The following is a 6,429-nucleotide window of genomic DNA, read 5'->3' as shown; positions in this document are numbered from 1 at the left end:
AGGGGGCGTGCAGGAGGCAGCCAACCCATGATTCCCTCTCATCATTGATGTTTCTATCTCCCGCTCTGAAATCAATTTTTAAAAATTATAATTTGCTTATTTTGAACAATGTTCAGAGCTACAGAAAAGTGATAAGACTTATTATAGTAAACTCCCTTATGCTCTGTTCTATACTGTGGCCACTAGCTCCATGTGGCTTTTTCCATTTAAATAGACTTTAGTTACGATTATAATTAACATGTGCCTAGTGGCTATCATATTGGCCTCCAGAGGTAGAAAACATTGGCAGAAAGTTCTAACGAAGACCCACAGTGAAGACCTCAACCAAAATCTTGACAGACTGCGTTTTCCTCATGACAATTCACAGCAATTGTAAAAGGCAAAATCCAGACAATACAGAAATGTTTGGCATGGTGGAGGTGCTCTGGTCCTTAGTGTAAACGTTTTGCTGCTTTATTTTTTGAGATGTAATATGCACACATGTTGTGCCCACGTCTGTTAGGGTTGCGGGAGGAGGAATGCACTTGGCCAAAGTGGTAAGGGATTATAAATTCATTAAGTCTTCTGGAAACTCAGAAGAGCTGAGCCCCCCAAATGGTACCAGCACCGAGGGACAAGGGATCAGATTGTATTTTAATTTTTTTTAAACATATTTTATTGATTTTTTTTTTTTTACAAAGAGGAAGGGGAGAGAGAGAGAAACATCAATCATCTGCCTCCTGCACCGCCCCCCCCCAAACTGGGGATGTGCCTGCAACCAAGGTACATGCCCTTGACCTGAATCGAACCTGGGACCCTTGAGCCCGCAGGCTGATGTTCTATCCACTGAGCCAAACCGGTTTCGGCAGGAATCTGATTTTAAAGGACTCTAGGCGGGCCTTTTTGGGGCAGGTCCACAGGGGAAAGATTGTGGTCTTAGCAAGTGGAAGGTGGTCTAAGCGAAAGGGAGTGTCGGTTGTGAAGTGGCCTAAAGGTCAGCTCCCAGGGGAGAAATATCGATTCCATTATTTGATCAGACCCGACAAAGTCATGCACAGAAGCACAAACCGAACACCCTCCAGTCACAGCACCAGGACAGGAAGTGGAGCAGCCTGGGCTGGCCCCCAACCCTGACCCTTCCTCTCCCTCCCTCCAAAGGTGATTATGGTTGCTCTCCTGACCTCTCACTTCCTCTGTTTTACCTCTGGATTGTTCAGCCAGGAGATAATGGGTGGGTTTCAGAGGTTTTAGGAAGTGCCAGGGATTTTATGCAGAGTTGTCTATTTCTGAGTGGAAGGTCCATTGCGCTTGTCAGTTTTTCAGGGGGGTTAGTGAGCCAAGAAGAGGCCTTTGTAATATATATATATATATATACATATATATATATATATATATATATATTAAATATTTTTATAGATTTTTTACAGAGAGGAAGGGAGAGAGATAGAGAGCTAGAAACGTCAATGAGAGAGAAACATCGACCAGCTGCCTCCCACACACCCCCCACCGGGGATGTGCCCGCAACCAATGTACATGCCCTTGACCGGAATCGAACCCGGGACCCCTCATTCCGCAGACCGACGCTCTACCACTGAGCCAAACCAGTTTCGGCTGTAATATATTTTTTAAAATTGTTTCTCTTTCCGTAGCTGCTTTGGCTCAGTGGATAGAGCATCAGCCTGCAGACTGAAGGGTCCCAGGTTCTATTCCTGTCAAGGGCACATGTCAGGGTTGCGGGCTCAATCCCCAGTAGGGGGCACGCAGGAGGCAACCAATCAATGATTCTCTTTCATCACTGATGTTTCTATCTCTCCCTCTCCCTTCTTCTCTGAAATCAATAAAAACAATTTTTTAAAAAAGAAAGATTGGCCTAGTTGTATTTTTTAAGAAATTGTTTCTCACAAGTAATTGTCGAGGACCATTTTGTCTTCTTTGTTAATCCTGTTCAGCTAATGCCTAAGGACCCATTCCCCACCACCACCCAGTTTCTTGCTTTAATTTTTTTAAATATATTTTTATTGATTTTAGGAAGGAAGAGGAAGAGATAGAAACATCAAGGATGAGAGAGAACCATTAATTGGCTGCCTCATGCACCCCCCACGCTGGGGATCGAGCCCACAAACCCTGGCATGTTGCCCTGACCGGGAATAGAACCACAACCTCCTGATTTACGGGTCGATAACCACTGAGCCATGCTCGCCAAGCTAATTTTTTTCATACATGATTTTTTTGGTTAATCCTTACCTGAGTATACTTTTCAAATGATTTTTTTTAGAGAGAGTAGAAGGGAGGTGGGGAGAGAAAGAGAGAAACATCGATGGAGGGAAACACACATTGACTGGCCCTGACCAGGGCCAGGGAATGAATCTGTAATCCAGGTACAAGCCTTTGACCGTGAAATCAAACCCACAGCCCTTTGGTGCCCAGTGGACACTACAGCCACACCTGCCAGGACAACATATGATTTTTATTTTTATTTTTTATTTTTTTAAAATATATTTTGATTTTTTTACAGAGAGAAAGGGAGAGAGATAGAGATTTAGAAACATCAATGAAAGAGAAACATCGATCAGCTGCCTCCTGCATACCTCCTACTGAGGATGTGCCCGAAACCAAAGTACATGCCCTTAACTGGAATCAAACCTGGGACCTTTCAGTCCCCAGGCTGATGCTCTATCCACTGAGCCAAACTGGTTTCGGCAATATATGATTTTTAAATACGTTTTTATTGATTTAAGGGAGAGGAAGAGAGGGATGGAAGCATCAATGATGAGAGAGTATCATTGATCAGCTGCCTCCTGCACACCCCCTTCTGGGATCGAGCTTGACGCCAGGGTCGACGCTAAACCACTGAGCCACACTGGCCGGGCTAAGCCATTTTTAAGTTTCAGTTCAGTGGCATTAAGTACATTCAGATTGTTGTGCAGCCATCACCACCACCCATTTCCAGGACTCTTCATCTTCCTAAACTGAAACTCTGTCCCCATTAAACATTAACTCATCACCCCCCACCCCCAGCTCCGGGCACCATTCTATGAATTTGCCTGCTCTAGGGACCGCACATAAGTGGAACCATACGGGATTTGTCCTCTGTGTCTGGCTTATTTCACTTAGCACAATATCCTTAATGTTCATCCATGTTGTAGCATATGGCGGAATGTCCTTCCCTTTTTAAGACTGAATAATATTTCATAGTATGCATATATTCCATCTTGTTTATCCACTCATCCAACAATAGACACCTAATTGCTTCTACTTGTTGGCGACTGTCAATAAGGCTGGTGTACAAATCCAGGCACAGGGTAGGTGTTAGACTGGGAGGGTCAGACCAGACCTGGGTTCTGGCGAGGAAAGATTTCAGAGCCAAAGCTCACGCTAAAGAACATTACACTTTGTTTTGTTTTTCATCCTCACCGGAGAACATTTCGGGAAATTCACAGAGGTAGAAGCAGCAACTGCTAGAGGAAACGGGCTTAGGAAACAAGTTAGAGAGTGACAGGAAGGGCCTTGGGGGTTTGGGAGTGAGGAAGCACATGGTCACGTGTCTGCTGGGAGGCAGAGGGGAGAGGGGAGGCAGAGGGGAGAGGGGAGGCAGAGGGGAGAGGGGAGGCAGAGGGGAGAGGGGAGGCAGAGGGGAGAGGGGAGGCAGAGGGGAGAGGGAGGCAGAGGGGAAGGGGAAAGCGAAAAGCATGGGCAAGCTCCTGGGGGAAGAATGAGCTGAAGCCACATTCGAAGGGTTTTGAGGGTGAGGATTTTAGGGGAGGTGCCAGGGGAAGGTCTTAATAGACTATTCATCCGCTTTCCAGGCCTGTCCCTGCAGGGTCAAGGTCTCCACTGATTCATTCTCCTGAGGTCAGCTTGTCTGGTTTTGCTGCTTTTCTGGGCCTGGAGCTGACATACAGCTGAGGCCTACATGTTACCTCTAGGCAGGAGATGTTATCTCAAGGTCAAGGGAGGCGGGTCCAAACCACCAGGGGACCATTAATATGCCCGGGGAGGGGAGGCCGAAGCTGGTTTGGCTTACTGGTAGAGCAGTGTTTTTCAACCTTTTTTGGGCAAAGGCACACTTGTTTCATGAAAAAAATCACGAGGCACACCACCATTAGAAAATGTTAAAAAATTTAACTCTGTGCCTATATTGACTATATATAAAGTAATTCTCTTGAATAGGAATCAAATAAACACAAAGAAAGTATTTTATAATTACTTTATTATGAAATATTAAGTAAACAAAATAGTGAAAAATTATAAAATTCTTGTCTTGTCTGCACCTACGGCACACCAGGCAACATCTCGCGGCACACTAGTGTGCCGCGGAACAGCGGTTGAAAAACGCTGCTGGTAGAGCATCCGTCTGCGGACTGAAGGCTCCCAGGTTCGATTCCGGTCAGGGGCATGTACCTTGGTTGCGGGCACATCCCCGGTGGGGGGTGTGCAGGAGGCAGCTGGTTGATGATTGTTTCTCTCTCATCGATGTTTCTAGCTCTCTATCTTTCTCCCTCCTCCTCTCTGTGAAATATCAATAAAATATATTTTTTTAAAAATGCCCGGGGAGGAAATGTCACCCCAGGGGATCCCGCCTGAAGACCCTCTTTTGCTGGACTCCCAGGGCTTCCCGTCCCGGTGACCTGCAGTGTCCTGGGCCCGGCCCATCGTCCTTGCTCTGCTCCTGTCTAACAGTTCTTTCCAAAAATTGGGACTTTTTTAAAACACCGCGGGACGCGGGACAAATTGTTCAAAAGTGGGACTGTCCCGCCAAAAGCGGGGTGTCTGGTCACCTTAGTCCCACACTGATACCTCTTCAGGCCCCAGCTTTCAATTTGGGGGGGGTATATACTTAGAAGTGAAATTGCTAGGTCATATGGTAATTCTTTGTAATTGGGGGTTGGGGGCCCTGCTATATTGTTTTCTTTTTTTTAAAATTAAAATTCTTTACTGTTGTGTATTGTTCTCCACAGTGGCCGCACCATTTTACACATTTTACATTCCCCCCTCCAATGACCAGGGTCCCCAGGGTTCCGACTTCTTCACATCCCACCAACACTTATTTTCTGTTGTGTTGCTTTTCATCCTCACCGGATTTTTGAGAAAGGAAGGGAGGGAGAGAGAGAGAGATGTGAAAGAGAAACATCAGCTGGCTGCCTCTCACACACACCCCAACTGGGGTGGAACCCGTAACCTATATGCCCTGACCTGGAATCGAACCCATGACCTTTCGGTGTAGGGGGATGATGCTCCACCAACTGAGCCACACTGGCCAGGGCTTGCTTGCCTTATTTATTATTATTATTATTATTTTTTTTTTAAATATATTTTATTGATATTTCACAGAGAGGAGGAAGGGAGAGAGATAGAGAGCTAGAAATGTCAATGAGAGAGAAACATCGACCAGCTGCCTCTTGCACACCCCCTACCGGGGATGTGCCCGCAACCAATGTACATGCCCTTGACCGGAATCGAACCTGGGACCTTTCAGTCTGCAGTCCGACGCTCTACCACTGAGCCAAACCGGCTTCGGCTATTATTATTATTTTTTTAATAGTAGCCATCCTTCTGGCTGTGAAGTGGTTCTAACTTTGCTCTTTAGAAGAGAGGTGAGTGGCCTTTTTTTGACCCGAGCATTTATATCTGTCAGGCTATAGTTGTGCAATTTCAAATGGCTAATCTCTTGAACACCCCCCTCCCCAGCTGATAAGAGAACTATCATTAGCCCATGGCTTAGAAAGGTTAAGAATTTGCCAAGGTCACAGGTAAACTGCAGAGCCAGAAACTGAATCCAAGGCCTTATCTCCTCATTATTTCATTCTGCATTGTTAAGTAATCCACCCCACTGCCTTTGGGCACAGAAGGTGAGCTCCGGCCGCCAAAGGTCACACAGCGGATGGTGACAGAGCAATGTCATCATCCCCGGCTCAGCCAGCAGGAGGGTGAGCAACACTGACCTTGAGCCCTGACTCTGGGGACCAGGCTCCATGCCCAGGCACCAGACACCAATATTCCTGCAGGAAATAACTCAGGTGTCATGGCTTCTTTTATAAGATATACAATATTCCTGCTGATTTTTAGAGAGAAAGGAAGAGAGGAGTAGAGAGAACATCAGTGAGAGAGTGCAATATCCATTGCTCTGCCTCCTGCATGGCCCTACCCGGGATCCCCAGTCTGCAGCCACAGCCCAGGCATGTGCCCTGACCAGGAATGGAACCTGTGACTGCCTGGTGCACGGAATGACACTCAACCCAACTGAGGCACACCGACCAGGGCAGGTGTCATGACTTCTAAATCTTCTAGCTGGTTCATGAGACAAAGGCTGGGGAGCTTCTTAACCCAAAAAGTCTGGGGGTGGTCTTCTGGGGTCCTAAACTGTCTTCCTCATTTTATACACCCAGTCAGCCCGCAAGTTCTCTCGATTCCAGAAGATCTGGGATCGAGATCTTCCCTAGCTCACCCCTA

This window comes from Pipistrellus hanaki, assembly GCF_964339955.1.
Source record: "Pipistrellus hanaki genome assembly, chromosome: 5".
Classification (NCBI taxonomy): Eukaryota; Metazoa; Chordata; class Mammalia; order Chiroptera; family Vespertilionidae; genus Pipistrellus; species Pipistrellus hanaki.
The sequence above is the reverse complement of the archived record's forward strand: the minus strand, read 5'-3'. Positions refer to the sequence as shown.